Source organism: Sus scrofa, chromosome 13, assembly GCF_000003025.6.
Source record: "Sus scrofa isolate TJ Tabasco breed Duroc chromosome 13, Sscrofa11.1, whole genome shotgun sequence".
Lineage (NCBI taxonomy): Eukaryota > Metazoa > Chordata > Mammalia > Artiodactyla > Suidae > Sus > Sus scrofa.
The window spans coordinates 68683963-68702213 of NC_010455.5; positions in this window are offsets into that span (position 1 = coordinate 68683963).

The following is an 18251-nucleotide window of genomic DNA, read 5'->3' on the forward strand; positions in this document are numbered from 1 at the left end:
ATTAAAAATTAAAATTAGAAAAGGAAAGGAACAGAAACACTATAAAACAAAAAGTGGGCTTGGAGATTCCCAACTGCCTAGGGCAGGGATCAGGCAAACTTGAACCATTTCTTAAGGAAAATAAGGATGACTCAGAGGCTGGAGCCAAGAGCCAACAGAACCATTCAGGGAGCAGCCCTGGACCCTGATCAACACACATTCCCTCCACTGGGGCAGAACTGTACCCAGCAGGACTCCAGAAGTGTGATGGACCTGAGCCTGCTGTGTGTCCTCATGTGAAGGGAGCATATACTGTGAGGGTGCAGTTCCCATCTCACCTTTGTATGCTGGGTACGTGGGGGCAGATCACTTCTCTTGAGTCCGCAGTCTTCAGATCAAGAGGAGACATGCCCAATGCCTCATCAACAAGTGGATGAGAAACCCGACTTCAGGCCGGCCCCCGAGACTGAAACGGGGTGGGAGTTTGGGGGTTATGGGAAGTGGGGAAAAAGGTTCATCCTGCATGAGAGAGGAGGCTTGGGGATGAGGCAGTAGACGATGGTGGCTGGTTTCCAAAGATGCCCCCAAAGGAATCAGGCTGCCTGCTGTGCGTGCCTTCCTGCAGTCCCTCCTGCGATGTCTTTGGGCTGCTCCTGTGACCTTATTTAACCCACAAGAGGCAGCAGAGTGACGTGGCACTGGCTCAGGGCCCACGAATTAAGGGGGCCTGGCAGCTTCAGCTTTTGCAGTTTGAGAAACCCTGAGCTGCTATGTGAGAAGTCTGGCTCCCTTGTACCGGAAAGACCACAGGAAGAAAAGGCCTTAGGGAGAAGGAGAGACCCTGAAACAACTTGGAAAGGGACAGACTTGTGGCCTTCCCAGTCATGCTGAAGCCAGACTTGCAGCCATCCCCACCAAGCTGCCAGACATGAGCGCGCCATCTTGGATGTGCCAGTTGAGTCCCCAGTGGATACCACCACACTGAGACCAGATCTGGCCCCTGATAACCCCAGTCAACCCACAGGATCGTGAGAGAAAATAAAATGGTGTCATTCTGAAGCCTCTAAACTGTGAGGTACCTTGTTATGTGGCCATAACCAAAACCCACTCAGGGAAAGAATGAACAATCCCACTCCGGTGTCTGTATTACTTACACCTGGGCACCTGCAGCCCCCTCCAAGTGTCCACATACTCAGCTTCCTGAGGCAGAGAGCAGAATGGAGAAGGGTGGAGAGTGGATCTGGCAGAGAGACAGAAGGTCAGAATAAGATGAGAACAGAGCCAAGGCACCCTGAGAAACCCCAAAATTTCAGTTCAGCCTTTGCAGGAGGTCCTGCCCGTGGAGGAGACAAGAAAGGGGCAGCCAGAGGGGCAGGGAATACTAGGTTCGTGCACCATCAAGCAAGCCAAGAGTGGAAGGTGATGGGAGGAGGGCACAGTCCATCAGATGTCACTCAGCTCAGATGTCACTCAGCTCAGATGTCAAGTCAGAGGAGGACCAAGGATTCTTTGGGATTGCCGGCCTTTGGGAAAGCCAGTTCCGCTCTCCTTGGACTTAATCCTGCACCCTGCCCTCAATAGACAGCATTAAGTCAGGGGGTCTGTGAAACCAGGATTGGCAAAGGTGCAGGGGTTATTCCCAAAGAGTGAAAATCCAAAGTGCCGGTAGACCCACGAGAAGGTACTCAACCTCGTTAGTCATCAGGGAAATGTAAATTCAAACCACAATGACATTCCATTTCACACCCACCAGATTGGCTATAAATAAAAAGCCTAACAATACCAGGATTTGGCAAGGATGTTGAGCAAATGGAATGCTCATGCATTGTTGGTAGGAATGCAAGTTGGTATAACCATCTTGGCAATGGCTTGATATTAACTAGTGTGGTTGAGGATTGCAGGTGGGTTGGGTCCGATTCCCGGGAAGCAGACTCTGAGGAGGAGGTTTGCATGCAGGAGCTATACTGGGGAGTGCTCTCAGCAGCACCAACAGTGTGGGATGGACCTTAAGAGCCATCCTGAACTGATGACAGAGGGTTGGGCCCTTGTACCCCTGCTTTGGCTTCTCATTGGCTGGAGCTGCCCCAAGAAGGGTTCTCACCTTGGACAAGGCAGCCCCATCCATGAAAGGGCCAGACTCCTGGAGTTGGAGACTGGTGCCTCGGTGCTACAGGAGATCTATGCACACCACAGCATTTGCTACAATTCCGTATATCATCTGGATCTCCTGCTTCACAAAATAAGTTAATGCCACCTGAGAACCTCTCCTCTGGGATTCTTTTTTTTTTTTTTTTTTTTTTTTTTTTTTTTTTTTTGCCATTTCTTGGGCCGCTCCCGTGGCATATGGAGGTTCCCAGGCTGGGGGTCTAGTCGGAGCTGCAGCTGCCAACCTACGCCACAGCCACAGCAACGCAGGATCTGAGCCATGTCTGCAACCTACACCACAGCTCACGGCAACGCTGGATCCTTAACCCACTGAGCAAGGCCAGGGATCGAACCTGCAACCTCATGGTTCCTAGTCAGATTTGTTAACCACTGCGCCACGACAGGAACTCCTCCTCTGGGATTCTGATCCATCTCTTTCCCAGGCTACTACTTCTGGCTAGTGGGAATAGCTACAGCTCTCATGTTACAGTGGGTATATTCATTACCTCCCTCCTTGACTACCTATTCTAGACCCAAATGTCAGCTGGCTGCTGCTGGCCTTGGGGGCTTTCCTAGCCAGGTGGCCCAGTCTGAGACCCTGATCACCATGCTCGTCTTAGTCATGGCTGCTGCATTTACTTAACATTAAAATTGGCCAAAGAAACAAGAAACACTCAAGAGGGTCATCTGGAATGTCAAATGCATTCTTCTCTGTCCTGTTGTGAAACAACAGACCTGTCTCCTTCTGATGTCACATTAAATTCACCTCCCAGGGAGGGTGATGCCTTGTCTTGCTTGCTGGTCTCTTGGCACCATGCACCTGATGCATGAGACTGACAGAGCCCTGAAATGTGAGGATGGAAAGCCCAGATTCTCCCAGGGGTTCACTTGGAGTCCTGGGAAAAAAGCCATTCTCACCTCTACACCCTGACACCCAGATATGCTTATCTGATGTATTGTAGGCAGCACCCATTCGTGGTTTTGGGTTTAAGGTGGATCCTAGAAGACAACGTTCCATCCATGAACAGTATCATTTTCTGAGTTGGTTAGTTGAATCTCTTTTTTTCTAGCTATTTTCAGAGCTATCAAGCATTTTTTTTTTTTTTTGGCCATGCCTGCAGCATGCAGAAGTTCCCAGGCCAGCGATCCAACCTGTACCATAGCAGTAACCAGAGTCACAGTAGTGACAACACTGGATCCTTAACCCCTGAGCCACCAGGGAACTCCTCAAGCTTTTTTTTTTTTTTTTTTTTGTCTTTTATTAGGGCCGCACCTACAGCATAGGGAAGTTCCCAGGCTAGGGGTTGAATTGGAGCTGTACCTGCCAACCTACACCATAGCCCATGTCCTCACACGTACTAGTCAGGTTCCTTACTGCTGAGCCACAACGGGAACTCCTCATGCATTTTTAATACAAAAATTCTTTAATATGGGGGAGTTCCTGTCGTGGCTCTGAGGTTAACAAACTGAACTAGTATCCATAAGGATGAGGGTTCAATCGCTGGCCTCATTCAGTGGGTTAAGGATCCGGTGTTGCCATGAGCTGTGGTATAGGTCACAGACATGGCTCGGATCTGGCATTGCTGTGGCTGTGGTGGTATAGGCCGGCAACTGTAGCTCTGATTCCACCCCCTAGCCTGGGAATCTCCATACGCTTTGCGTGTGGCCCTAAAAAGACAAAAAAAAAAAAAAATTCTTTAACACACAAACTTTGACAACAGCATCCACAGAATAGGGCAGGGGCGGGGCGGCAGGGAGGGGGCATGAAGGGGAAGGGCAGATTTTTAGATTCCTTCTGCTTCCCTCACTACAGATCACCCTTGCTGCCTATGAGAACATGGCCCTCACAGAGGGGAAGTCAGTTCGGCCAGAGGCTGGGGGCCACACAGTCCACTCAAATGTGGCCTGGGTGCAGTTGACCCCTCCATCATGGCATCACTGCCACATATCCAGAAAGCCAGACCCAGTCAGGAGACAAGAGGAGAGCAGTTGTTTCTAAGAGGAACCTTGTCATTCCTCAGTGTTTTGCTGATCATGCCATTTGGGCAGAGAATAGAGTTTTCTAGAGACTGCTGGATTGAAAAGAGCTAAAATCCACTTGGGCAAAGAACAGAAATCAAATGTGAACCTACCTCCCAGCAGGATATCTTGCCTATGACTCTAGAAATCTAGAGCCCTGTTCTGCTCAGATATTTGGAATAGGAGGGAATGACAGTGCCTTTGGCCCAACAGGGCTGGAACCTTGCAAGGGGGGTGAGGTGGAGGGTCTGTAGGAAGCAGCTTGTGGCCAATGGTCTTCAAGTGAGCCTGGTGGTACATTAGCTTTCAGGCAACATTTATTGCATGTATGCAAGAGAGAAAGGACACAACTCAGAAAGTATTAAGGACTAACATATGGAGTTTCTGTTGTGGCTCAGACGAAATGAATCTGAACAGTATCCATGAGGACACAGGTTTGATCCCTGGCCTCACTCAGTGGGTTAAGGATCTGGTGTTGCCATGAGCTCTGGTATGGTTCACAGACATGGCTTGGATCTGGCATTGCTGTGGCTGTGGTATAGGCCAGTGGCTACAGGTCTGATTCAGCCCCTAGCCTGGAAACCTCCATATGCCGTGGGTGTGGCCCTAAAGACAAAAAGAAGAAAAGAAAAAAAAAAAAAAGAACTAACGTAGGAGTTCCCATTGTGGCTTAGCAGGTTAAAGACCTGATGCTCTATCCATGAGGATGCAGGTTCCATCCCTGGCCTCACTCAGTGGGTTAAAGATCTGGAATTGCTGTGAGCTGTGGTGTAGGTTGCAGATGCGGCTCAGATCCAGTGTTGCTATGGCTGTGGTGTAGGCCGATGGCTACAGCTCCGATTTGACCCCTAGCCTGGGAACTTCCATATGCCATGGGTGTGGCCCTGAAAAAACAAAACAAAACAAAACTGGGTGACCCATGCCAGAAGCTGACTGCTGACCTCAATGACTCATTCCTTCCACTTGACTTCTTAGTATGTCTTCTGTGACGAATACTTTCTCGTGGACACCAACATGTGGTGCAGTCTTCACACTTTGTGTCTGTTCCTATGGGTCCACACATCCACACACATCCTTCTTTCCCAGACCTCTTTGTCCCTAATCTTTTTTTTTTTTTTTTTTTTTTGGCCACTCCTGCAGCAAGTGCAAATTCCAGAGCCAGGTTTTGAACCCACAATGTAGCAGCGCCCTGGGCTACTGCAGTGACAATACTGCATCCTTAACCTGCTGCACCGCAAGGGAACTCCTATCTCCAATCTTCTAAGAGTTATCCTTCCTGTTTTGGCTACTGCCCATCAGTCTATACTGATTCTTACCTCAGATCACTTCCCTTGTCCACAGAGTGGATGCCCATGTGTCCTGCCCAAAGCCCTGACAACTGGGAAGATTCCACCTCATTATTGTCTGTAAGGGTCACCTTTTTTTTTTTTTTGCCTTTTTCTACGGCCGCTCCCGAGGCATATGGAGGTTCCCAGGCTAGGGGTGTAATCAGAGCTGTAGCCCCTGGCCACAGCCACAGCAACACCACATCCGAGCTGCATCTACGACCTACACCACAGCTCAGGGCAATGCCGGATCCTTAACCCACTGACCGAGGCCAGGGATCAAACTGGTGTCCTCATGGATGCCAGTCAGTTTTGCTAATCAGTGAGCCATGACAGGAACTCCTGTAAGGGTCACTTTGGAATGAGGCTGACACTCTGGGAGTGTGGGTAGATGATGCAAGGGTCTCGGCCTCCTGCCTGTGCAGCTTGCCTGTGCCTCTGCCCTCCTTGTGCCTGGTCCCAGACGTGCCATCTGACTTTGGATGGCTGTCAAGCCCACCTGACCTTATGACATGGTGAGGCTGACAGATCCTTGCTGTGAGAGGCGTTTGGGTGGCATGGTCACTTAATGTTCCACAGTCAAGTGCTCTGTCTTTGCCAGGACCCACCCCAGGAGACTTTCCCAAATGGTGACTATTCTCTGCTTCAGACTGAATGGCCTCGCTCCAGCACTCGAGGCATTCAGATGGTGACAAACTCATTGGGATTTGCCATAAAATGGGGCATCTTTTCCCTCTAATACTGTAGGTTCTTCCAAGCCATGTGGCTCCAGAGGAGGAACTGCTTGCAGCACGGCCTGGATCTTCTGCTGAGCTCTTTTCTGCCCGGGACCTGCTCAGAGTAGGTGGCCTTCCAAAGAGGTTGGATCAGAATTCCCAAGATCAGACTCACAGATTCCAGCCTGCAGAGTGCTGCGCCTCCTGCTGAATGGTGGGCAGGACGAGATGCAACCAGATGCCCTTTACTTCAGAGGGGTGGTCCAGCATGTCCTAGACCACCCACCAACGCCCCTCCAAAAAAACCCACTGATGTGGTAAGCCCCTGAAACATAATAGCATTAATTGGCCATATTCTGGAGTCCTTGAGTTCTTTTTTTTTTTTTTTTTTTTGTCTTTTTGCCATTTCTTGGGCTGCTCCTGTGGCATATGGAGGTTCCCAGGTTAGGGATCCAATCGGAGCTGTAGCCACTGGCCTATGCCAGAGCCACAGCAACGCGGGGATCTGAGCAGCATCTGCAACCTACACCACAGCTTACAGGAACGCCAGATCCTTAACCCACTGAGCAAGGCCAGGGATGGAACCCGCAACCTCATGGTTCCTAGTCGGATTCTTTAACCACTGAGCCACGACGGGAACTCCTGGAGTCCTTGAATTCTTATAGGGTTTCCCTCCTTCTCTCTGGAACCATGTCTTGTTTGCCTGGCCCCATTCACACAATTTCAACAGCAGAATGGAACACTGGTGATCTGCAGAATGTCCAGATGGTCCAGTCCCTTCAGACTATTTACGGCAGTGGGCAGGAGAGTTAACATCGCTTGAGGTGGATGGTAAATGTATGTTGTTGTCTGCCCCACATAAAAGTGAACTGTTTCTGGTCTTTTTTCCTGTTCGGGATGGAAAAGAATGTCAATGTTTGGAGACCATGAACTTGAAGCTATATTACTCTGACTAGCAAAGCTGCCACATCCAACCCAGCCAGTGCAGTTGGGCCTACTATGTGGTTGGGTTTTCAGGAGTTCAATGTCAGCTTCCAGGACCCATCTGGTTTTTGCCTGGGTCAGATTCGTGAATTAAAAGGGGGACAGATGGTGACCACTATCCCAGAATCCTTTAGATCTTACATAGAGATCTCTGAAGAAAAAAGTATTCTCAGACCCACTTGGCCAATGAGGAAACTGGGGCTTAAAGTGTTAAAAAATAGTTTATTTATTATAAAACTTTCTGGTTTGTCAAGTCAAAGCATTTGCACTTAACCAGTAAGCTACCCAGCTAACAGTTGTAATTAGCATTTATTTAGGAAAGTGCAAAACAAGATCTCACAGAATTGCTACATGTCCACACACATCTATCTTGCTTTTTGTTAGAAGTTTTCCTAACAAATCTAACTTTGGGATTCAAGGAGATCAGTTCTACCTAATTTTTGAAGAGTGGGAAACCAAACACAACTGAGAAAGTTTTGTTAGCTTTTAGTCCTGGCAGCTTTTGGATGAGCTTTATTTCCTAAGCTCTATGCCAGGATGTTTCCTCATTTGATTTTTCCAGGGGCGTGATGGAAAAAAAAAAAAAAGGGAAAAGAGTTGCCACCCTAAATTAAAATATTCCCTTCCATGTGGAACAATGTAGCATGAGGCTGCCCAGAGCTGACAGTGACTTTCTTGTGCAAATGCCCAAGCAGCCTGGAGGTACAATTACCCGCTGTATCTTCATAGGCAAGTCATCTTTTGGGCCTCAGTTTCCATCTTTAAACAGTGGAACTAGTAATAGTCTCTCCCTCATAGGATTGCTGTGTCTTGTTCATCTCTGAGTCCCTAAGGTACCTGGCACAAAGTGGCATTCAGTGAATATATGCTGAATGAACTAATGATTTTAGCAATTAATGAAATGATAAATTTGCACAGCACATGACAAACTTTAGATTCTATGGTGGTAGTTGGACAATGTTTTATTTATTTTTTGTCTTTTTTTTTGCCTTTTCTAGGGCTGCACCAGTGGCATATGGAGGTTCCCAGGCTAGGGGTCCAATCGGAGCTGTAGCTGCCGGCCTACACCTCAGTCATAGCAATGTGGGATCCGAGCCGCGTCTGTGACCTACACCACAGCTCACGGCAAAACGCCGGATCCTTAACCCACTGAGAGAGATAAGGGATGGAACCTGCAACCTCATGGCTCCTAGTTGGATTCGTTAACCACTGAGCCATGACGGGAAGTCCTGGACAATGTTTTCAAAGCTTGAAAAACACACAGGTCTTTTGACCCGATTCCACTTTTAGATTTGGAAATGTAATCCTAATAATTTTAATAATTAAGTTAATGAATACATAATGATGAGCATCTTAATTATTCAGATTATTCACAATTAAGGACGCAGCAAAGATTGCTCTTGGGAAAACAACCTAAATGGTCGTTTGTTGGTGACGCACCTAGACATGTGACACACAGAAAGACTTTACAAGGCTACCCACTAAGGCAGTAGTCCTCAAAGTGTGGTCTGGGGACGATTAGTATCAGCAGCACCTGGGAACTTGTTAAAAAAGTAAATTCTGGAGCCCCACCCCCACCTACTGAATTGGAAATTCCCAGCGGGACTCAGCAATGGGGCTTTAACAAGGCCTCCAGCTGATGCATGTTCAAGTTTAAGAACCACTGCTCTAAAATGTTACCAGAGATTGTTTCTTTGTGAGTAGAGTATTTCCTATTCTTATATTTTCTGAATTTCCTGAAGTAAGCATTACATACCCAACTGATATGAGAAAGCTATTCCATAAAAGAAAAAAAAAAAAGGAAAACAAGAAAAACTAATTCCGAGTGGAAGTGAAACGGGAGGAAAATGTTGTGAAAAAAACAAAACAGGAAAAAAGCATTCCCTGGGGGTGGGGGAGGGAAGGATTGGGAGTTTGGTGTTAGCAGATGCAAACAATTGTATATGAGATGGATAAATAACAAGGTCCTACTGCATAGCAGAGGGGAACTATATTCAGCATTGTGTATTAAAACTATAGCGGAAAATAATATGAAAAAGTATGCATGTATATATATAACAGAATCAATTTGCTGTACAGCAGAAACTAATGTTGTAAATCAACTATACTTCAATAAATTAGGAAGAAAGAAAAAGGAAAAAAAAAGCATTCCCACTTCCCTAACATTTTTTCTTTCTGCCACTTCTACCTCACGTCAATTGGATCATATGTATTTACAAGCTTGATTAGTGTCCAGGCCATTTTGTAGGTGCTTTTTTTTTCCATATAATATCACACAGCAGTTTTTCCCATGACGCCACAAGCTTCAAAATTATCCTCTTTTTAAATGGAGGCATTAATGTTACTTATGTTTGTTTCCTTTGCCACCTAACAGTTGTCCTGTGTTTTAAGTTTTCTGCCATCATAAATAATGCTGTATTTGTGCATATGCTTTTCCCCAAATTTCAAATTATGTTATTTGGATAGGTTCTCAGAAATGGGGTTGCCAGATCAAAGGGTAGAAACACTTTTATAGCTCCTTTTAGGTGTTGCCAGATTGCTCTTCCAAAGAGTGGCTACTGGTTTCCACTGCCACTAAGTACTGGTAAAGACTGCCAGTTTCTAAACTGCCTCCCCTATGTGAGGGATTATGGTTTAAAATAGTTATGTTAATTTAATGGAGAAAATAAGTTATTTTCCTGCAGTTTTCATTTTCATTTCTTTATTGGAGACAACAGCTTTATTTCCCCTATAAAAATAAGCTTGTAACTACTTATTCCTTTTTAAATGAGTTTGGGAGGAAAGTTCTGGACTTCTCACCTTTTAACATCTTTGGGCTTCAGTTTCTACATCTACAAAGTGGACCAACTCCCGAGTGACTGTGAAATCAAGCATTCAAAGTGTGGGAAAGCTCTTTTTTTTCACACTGTATTCTTCTGCGTGTATTCGTTACTATTACCCCTACTTAGCTTCAAATATACCTATTTACTAATTTATTTTAAACCATTCTGTTTTGTAAATAATCCAGAAAACTTCCAACCACATCCCAAAGCTTGAAAGCCTTCTCTTTTTTTGTGACCTGGTGCCTTTGAAGGCTGTGGGCAAAGTCCCTTTTTATTTTTTCCGTTTTCAGAGAGAAACTCCACCATGTGTTTGGAGTTTTCAGGAGAAGGGTCCTCAGGGAGGAAAAGAGCTTCGCCATGCGAGGGCGCAGCCTCTCGGCTCTGCGGACCCTACCTTGCGTTTGGAAGAAAACCCTCTCTCATCAGGAAAGGTCAAGGGCGCTCTAGGCTCAACAGAGACGCTCCAGGTACCAGAAGCGGACCTCGGGTCCACCTGGCAGGCGCTGTAGCCAGAATACCCCGGTTACCCACTCTCTGGAAGGGTCCTCCCTCATGTTTGTCTCCGTTGCTAGGAAACCTCCGTTTCCCGAGGTTAGCGTCTCCCTCTTGCGTCCGTGCTCTGTCATAGCACCTTCAATTAAGCAAACAGCGAAGATTATTACTTTTTTGTTTTTCATACTGGATTCCAGTGATTTTTACTGTGGAATATGCAGAAAAGTATCCAAGATGTACTCACAGCATGAAAGATAGTTAGAAAGAAAACCTCCGTGTAACCACCAACTGGTAAAGAAACAGCCCAGCCAGCCCCTGAGACAAACTCCTCAGACCCCCCTCCCGCATCACAAGCCTCCCTCTACAGATAAACCCTCTCCCAGCGCTGAGAATCTTTTTTTCGCTTTCCTTCATGGTTTTATTACCTGTATATAGACCCTAAACAACATAGCTCTGGTTTTGTCTGTTTGGGGACTTTATGTAAATAAAATCCCATGGTTTTACTCAATGTTTATAAACTCCATCTGTGGTGTTGGGTACAGGTAGAGTGTATTCATTTTCATTGCTCTATATAATTTCACTCGGTGACTGTGCTACAGTCTATTCTCCGTTGATGGACACTGGGCTGTTTCTGACTATTTTGAAACAGCAGTACTGTAAACATTCTTGTGCATGTTTCACTGCATATGTGCATGCATATGTCCAGTTATGCATCTATGAGTAAAATTGCCAGAGTGTGGAATCTTTATGACTTACTAGATAATGCCGAACAATTTTTTAATTTTAATTTTTATTTTTGTCTTTTTAGGGCAGCACTTGTGGCATATGGAGGTTCCCAGGCTAGGTGTCTAATCAGAACTGTAGCCGCCGGCCTATACCAGAGCTACAGCAACGTGGGATCCAAGCTGTGTCTGTGACCTACACCACAGTTTCACAGCAACGCCGGATCCTTAACCCCCTGAGCAAGGCCAGGGATCAACCGGCAACCTCATGGTTCCAGTCGGACTCGTTTCCGCTGCGCCAGGACAAGAACTCCTGCTAACCTCTGATCTTAACAAGTATTACATTTTTAAAACCTTTTTATTTTGACATAATTTCAGACTTGCAGAAAAGTTGTTGGACTAGAACCAAAAAAAAAAAAAAATCCTATATTCCTTTCACCAGATTTCTAAATGTTAACATATTAACACATTTATTTTAATCCTTCGTTTATTTCTTTATTTTGCTTTTTAGGGCCGCATTTGTGGCATATGGATGTTCCCAGACTAGGGGGCAAATCAGATCTGTAGCCACTGGCCTACACCACAGCCACAGCAATCTTTTACCTTTTTCCCCTGACTTTGAAAACAAGTTGCAGACATAATGCCTGTGACCACTAAGTCCTTCAGTGTGTTTACTAAAAACAAGGACATTCTCTTATATAACCACAGTACAATGATCAAAACCAGGAAACTAACATTAATACATTAATTATGTCTCAAAGGGACACATTAATAATGCTTTAGCTGCTGACCCTATTCAGATTTTACCAATTGTCCCAATCATGCCTTTATTTATTTTTTTTTTAGGGCCACATTCTCAGCATATGGGAGTTCCCTAGGGGTCTAATTTGAGCTGTAGCCACCAACCTGCACCACAGCCACAGCAATGCGGGATCTGAGCCACGTCTGCAACCTACACCACAGCTCATGGCAACACCAGATCCCGGGCCCATTGAGCGAGGCCAGGGATCAAACCCATGTCCCTGTGGATGCTAGTCGGGTTCATTAACCGCTGAACCATGACGGGAACTCCCCAATCATGTCCTCTTTAACAGAGGAAAACTCAAGATTATGTTTACATTTGTGATCTCTTTAGCCTCCATTAACCTGTAACAAATCCTCTTCCTTTGTTTTTATATAACATTGACACGTTTTAAGAGTCCAGGTAAATTGTTTTGTAAAATGTCCCTTGATCTGTGTTTGTCAGATATTTCTTCAGGATCAAATTCAGCTTATGCATTTAGGCAGGAACACAGAAGTGATACTGTGTTCCCAAGCACCATTTTAAATCTTAAAATCAATCTAATACATTGCTCATTTATCCCTTCAGCGTCAAGAGACTGCTGAGTATACGATTAGAGATTTTAACAATATAAAAAGTGAAAAGACAAGCCACAGAGTGAGAGAAGATCATTGAAACATTTTATTAGAAAACAAATATTAAATGGAGGATAATATAAAAAAAAGGATCAAAAATTCTTACAAATAGAAAAAAACGCAGACAACCCAATAGGGGAAAAAATGGACTAAGTCTTGACCTAGTTCTTCCCCAAAGAGGAGATCTCCAGGGGACAGGGAGGGGCAGAGGGCCCCATGCATGGGGAAGTTCCCAGATCAGGGATCAAACCCTTGCCACAGCAGCGACCTGAGCCACAGCAGTGACAATGCCAGATCCTTAACTGTTGAGCCACCAGGGAACACCTAATTCATCAACCACATTAGAAAAGAGTGTGGCCTTGTCAGTTCAAGGAAGGCCTGAACAGAACGGAAGTATGGAGAAAGGCAGTATCCATTCTTCCTCTACCTGACTGCCTGAGCTGAACATTGGTCCTCTCTTGCCTTGGAGTATACCACCGGTCTCCTGCCCTTGGAGTATACCACCGGTCTACTGGTTCTCAGGCCTTCAGACTCTGGCTGGAACCGCACCACCAGCTCTCCTGGGACTCCAGCTTGCAGAATGCACGTCATGAAATTCTCAGCCTCCATAAGCACATGAGCCAATTCTCTATGCCAAATCTCTTTCTGTATCTCCTATTTGTTCTGTTTCTCTGGCGACCCTGACTAATAATATATCCAGCAAAGATCTCTGTTTCAATGATCTGTTGCCATGTAACAAACCATCACAAAGTTGGTGGCTTAAAACAATTTGTTACTTTCATTAATCTTTAATACGGTCTGTGCTGAGCTGGGTGGTTCTTCTGCTTCCTGTGGTGCCTTTGGGGGCTGGAAAATCCAAGATGCTTTTTTACTTGCTCATCTGGTGCATCAGCTAGGGTGGCTTCAGGTTTGACCCCTGACCTCCCTCAGTGGGCTAAGGATCTGGCTTTGCTGCGAGCTGTGGTGTAGGTCACAGATGCCACTCAATTCTGGTGTTGCTGTGGCTGTGGCGTAGGCCAGCAGCAACAGCTCGGTTCAGCCCCTGGCCTGGGAACCTCCATATGCCATGTGTGCAGCCCTAAAAAAAAGACAAAAAAACCCAAAAACAAAAAAACTGGGGTGGCTGCAAAGCTTGGGACTGGCCAGACCAATCTCTGCCTGGCTCTTCCACATGGCCACCAGGGGCCTTTTCACTGTGTGGGTGGCTTAGGACAGTCATATTTCTTGCATGAAGCCTGAACTCTGGGAGGAAAAGCAGAAGCTGCCAGGCCTCTTAAAGGCTTGGCCTGGGATAGTCACATGTTACTTCTGCTATATTCCACTGGTTAAGATAAGTCGCAATTCCATCTGAGAGTCTGGGGTTGAGGAAATAGATTCCCCGCCCCCGCCTCCCCAATCTCCTTGATGGCAAGAGCAGCACAAGTACACAAGGAAGTGAGAAGTGAGAGATGGTTGGGGTCCATCAGGGGAGATTAGTTATCTGGTGACCATGGTTTCCTTTGAGTGCTGAGCCTGGATTAGTTGGTTTAAAGCCTCTGCTGCAGAGTCAGAGGAACTCAGAAAGAGAAAAAGGAAGAAAAGATGCCAAGGAACAACCACCCCTTCTGCCACATGCCCAGTCCTAAATCAGTGCCTGGGACATGCTGATTGCCCAAAGCTCCTCAGAACCCACCACTGGAACTAGTGGTAGGGTCAACCCTCCCAGAATCCGTGAGGTGCAGGTTTTGGGGGTAAAATATATATAGCATAAAATATACCATTTATCCCTTTTTAAATGTGTAATTCAGTGGCATTTGTAAATTCATGTTTTATGACCATCACCACTACCCATTTCCAGAACTTTCTTATCAGTCTGTACACATTACACAATAGCCCCCTCTCCCAGCCTCTGGTAACTTCTATTATACTTTTTGTCTCTGTGAACTTGCCTATTCTAGTATCTCATATAAGTGGAATTATACAATGTTTGCCCTTTTATGACTGATTTATTTCACTGGGCATGGTGCCCTTAAGGTTCATTCATGTTGTAGCAGGTGTCAGAATCTCAATCCTTTTCATAGCCAAATAATACTGCATGTGTGTGTAGAGCACATTTTATTTATCTATTCATTCATCTCTTGATGAACACTTGTGTTGCTTCCACATTTTAGCTGCCATGAATGATACTTATGTCAACATGGGTGTGCAAATGCCGGTTGGAGTCCCTGTTTTCAATTCCTGTGAGTATATATCAGGGAGTGGAATGGCTGGGTTTCATATTTAACTTTTTGAGAAACTGACAAATTATTTTCCATACTGGTTCCATCTTTTTTTTTTTTTTTTAATATTTCCATCAGCTGTGCACAAGGGTTTCAATTTCTCCATATCTTCACCAATACTTGTTTTCCATTTTTTTTTTTTTAGACACAATAGCCATTCTAATGGCTGCGATGTGGTATCTCGTGATTTTGATTTTTGTTTCACTGATGACTAATGATATTGAGCAAAGAGGGATGCCCTCCCCTATGTGAGTGGGCCTCATCTAATCCACTGAAAATCTGCTTCTTGTGCTTATTGGCCATTTAAAAAATATCTTCTTTGGGAGTTCCCATTGTGACTCAGCAGTAACAACCCTGAATAGTATCCATGAGGACACAGGTTTGATCCCTGGCCTGGCTTATCAGATTAAGGATCTGGCTTTGCTGTGAGCTTCAGGTAGGTCACAGATGCAGCTCAGATTCTGAATTCCTGTGGCTGTGGTGTGGGCTGGCAGCTTCGATTCCTAGCCTGGGAACTTCCATAAGCCACCGGTGTGGCCCTAAAAAGACCAAAACAAACAAACAAACAAACTTTTTTGGAGATTTGTCCATTCAATTCCATCCACCTTTTCCCTTATGTATTTATTTATTTTTGTCTTTTTGCCTTTTTCTAGGGCCGCTCCCACAGCATATGGAGGTTCCCAGGCTAGGGGTGTAATCAGAGCTGTAGCCACCGGCCACAGCCACAGCACACACAGGATCCGAGCTGTGTCTGCGACCTACACCACAGCAACACCTGATCCTTAACCCACTGAGCAAGGCCAGGGATTGAACCCGCAACCTCATGGTTTCTAGTTGGATTTGTTAACCACTGCGCCACTATGGGAACTCCTCCCTCTCTCTTTTAAATTTTTTTTTTAATTTTTAAATTTTTAAAAATTAAAGTAGAGTTATTTTACAATGTGCCAATTTCTGCTGTGCAGCAAAGTCCCCTCTCATTTTTGAATTGGGTGGTTTATTTTGTTGTTGAGTTATAGGAGTTTTGTTTTGTTTTTTATATTCTGGATGTTAAACCCTTATTGGATGTGTGACTAGCAAAAACTTTCTGTCCTTCTATGGGTTGTCTTTTCACTCTTGATAGTCTCCTCTGATGCACGAAAGAGTGCAGGTGTATTCTTCAAAGGAAAATTGCAGTGGTAGAAAAAACACCAGGGTAAATAACAAATACTGGCTACAACCATCTACCAAGTGACCCCACCTGGAGCTCTGGGAGCATTCTAGATGTCCCTTTTTCCTTCCTTCCTTTATTCACTCACTTAATCACTCATTCATTCACTTGCAGAACAGACTCAGAGTCTAGCTGGGGAGGCCACTGTGGACAGAGGGGATTGCCATGCTGGAGGCAAGAACTCCAGCCACGGGGAAAGGCCAGGGGACTGTGGGTGGGCACACACTTCCAGTCATACTGCGGATCAGACCTTAATGTCTTCAGAGTTACCCTTTTTTCTCTGCTCCTGTGGCCCTGCCTCTCGTTTCATCCTGTTAGTCTGGGTCCTCTGAGAAGCTAGCACAGGACGAGATGAAATATGGAAGGATTTCATTAGGGAAATCTCCTTTGGGAGAGAAAAACGGGGAGGGAGTGGCAGCCTGAAGGAGCCGTGAGACGGCGATGCACATCTGGCCCCAGGTGAAGAAGCAAGGGAAGGAGGGCTGGGTGGGAGGGTGGAGTGTACTGGTCAGTCTAAGGAAGGCATGGCAGGTGTTGAGGGTCCTCAAGGTGAAGTCAGCTGTCAGAGGAGTCCCGTGTCTCCCAGGCAAGGGCCTGCTTAGTATCCATCTGAGTCAAGGGCTGGGAGCCCCCTGTGGGAAGCATGGCCTTGGTGCAAACACAGAGCACGGCAGCCCTTGGTCAGTGACAGTCCCTTTAGCTGGAGCTCATGCTCATTCTCCCGGCCCCACAGGGCCACCAGAGTGACCTTTCTAAAATGCAATCTCACCACGCCACTCCTCCACCCAAACACCTTCCAGGGCTCCCCAGTGTCCTTGGGGTAAAATTTCAGCTCCTTATCCCAGCTCTCAAGGTCTTGCAGGGCAAGAAGGCCATTTACCCTGTGTGCCACCTTGCCCATTAATCCTTACTCCCACTTGGCCATGACCCCTACCCACCATGTGATAACTTCACTCCCTCCTGCCTTTGCCCACCCTGTGCTCTCTGTTTGCAAAGCCCAGCCCCCACGTCTAGCACTTTCCCTGGCTTCCCAGGCTCTGTCAGCGGCACCCTTATCCCCACCACTGATCCTGCCTGGGTCCTCTGGAACTGAGGAGCTGAGTCAGGAGAAGAACAACAGCTGCCACAATCTTATCCCTCAGCTCAAGCTGGACAGCATGGCCTGGAAACACTCTCACACCCGCGTCCTCCCTCTTCTGTGGTCAGAGCAGAAACCCAGTCCACGGTGTCCAGGGCAACCAGGGACAGACACCCCCTCATCCAAGCCCTTCTCCCTCGCCCCACTTTGCAACCCTGCCTTCTTGGACTCAGGATCCAATGCTTTATTTTTAGGCCACTTTTTGGACTGGAGTTCCGGGAATCTGCCTGATGCCTGAGGTGTAACCAGACCCTGCAGACCAAGGCCTTGAGCTGCAGCCGGGTGGGGAAGCAGCGAGGGGTTCCCAGGGCAGCGCTGGGGGCCAGGGCCCCAGGGAGGCAGTGCACCAGGCCAGGTGGGCCCTGGGCCCTTCACTGAGATCTGGGGCAGTGAGGCTGGGCTTCCTCTTCCAGGGCACAAGGGGCTCCAAACACCTGAACCACCTGAGCCCCACCTTTGACCGCCAGGCCCAGAAAGGCCAAGGCTACCAGCAGCAGATTGAACCCAGGTCCTCACAAGGCAGTCAGGCTGCCAAAAACTGGAAAGAAAAATGATTGTGGCCTCCTGCCCTGGCTTGCTTTCCCATCCTGTGGGTACCCCAGCTCAGCTCCTGTCCCCTGGCTTAACACTGTGGAGACCCTACCCCTGCCCATAGCACAGGGCCTGCAGGTCAGATCCAGTTTTGTCTGACGACAGATAATTTGACGTATTTCTTAAAATTATGGTAAAATACATGTAACACAAAATTTACCATCTTAACTGTGTTTAGGTGTAACATTCAGTGGCCTTAAGCATATTCACAAGGTTGTATAACCATCACCACGATCCATCTCCAGAAACTTTCATCTTCCCAAACCAAAGCTCTGTCCCCATTAAAACTAACTCCCCTCCCCTCCCCCCACCCCTGGCACCCCCCCCCCCCCAATGCTACTTTGTGTTTCTGTGACTTTGACTATCCTAGGGACCTCATAAAAATGGAATCATCCAGTATTTTGTCCTTTTTGTGTCTGGCCTATTTCACTGAACAC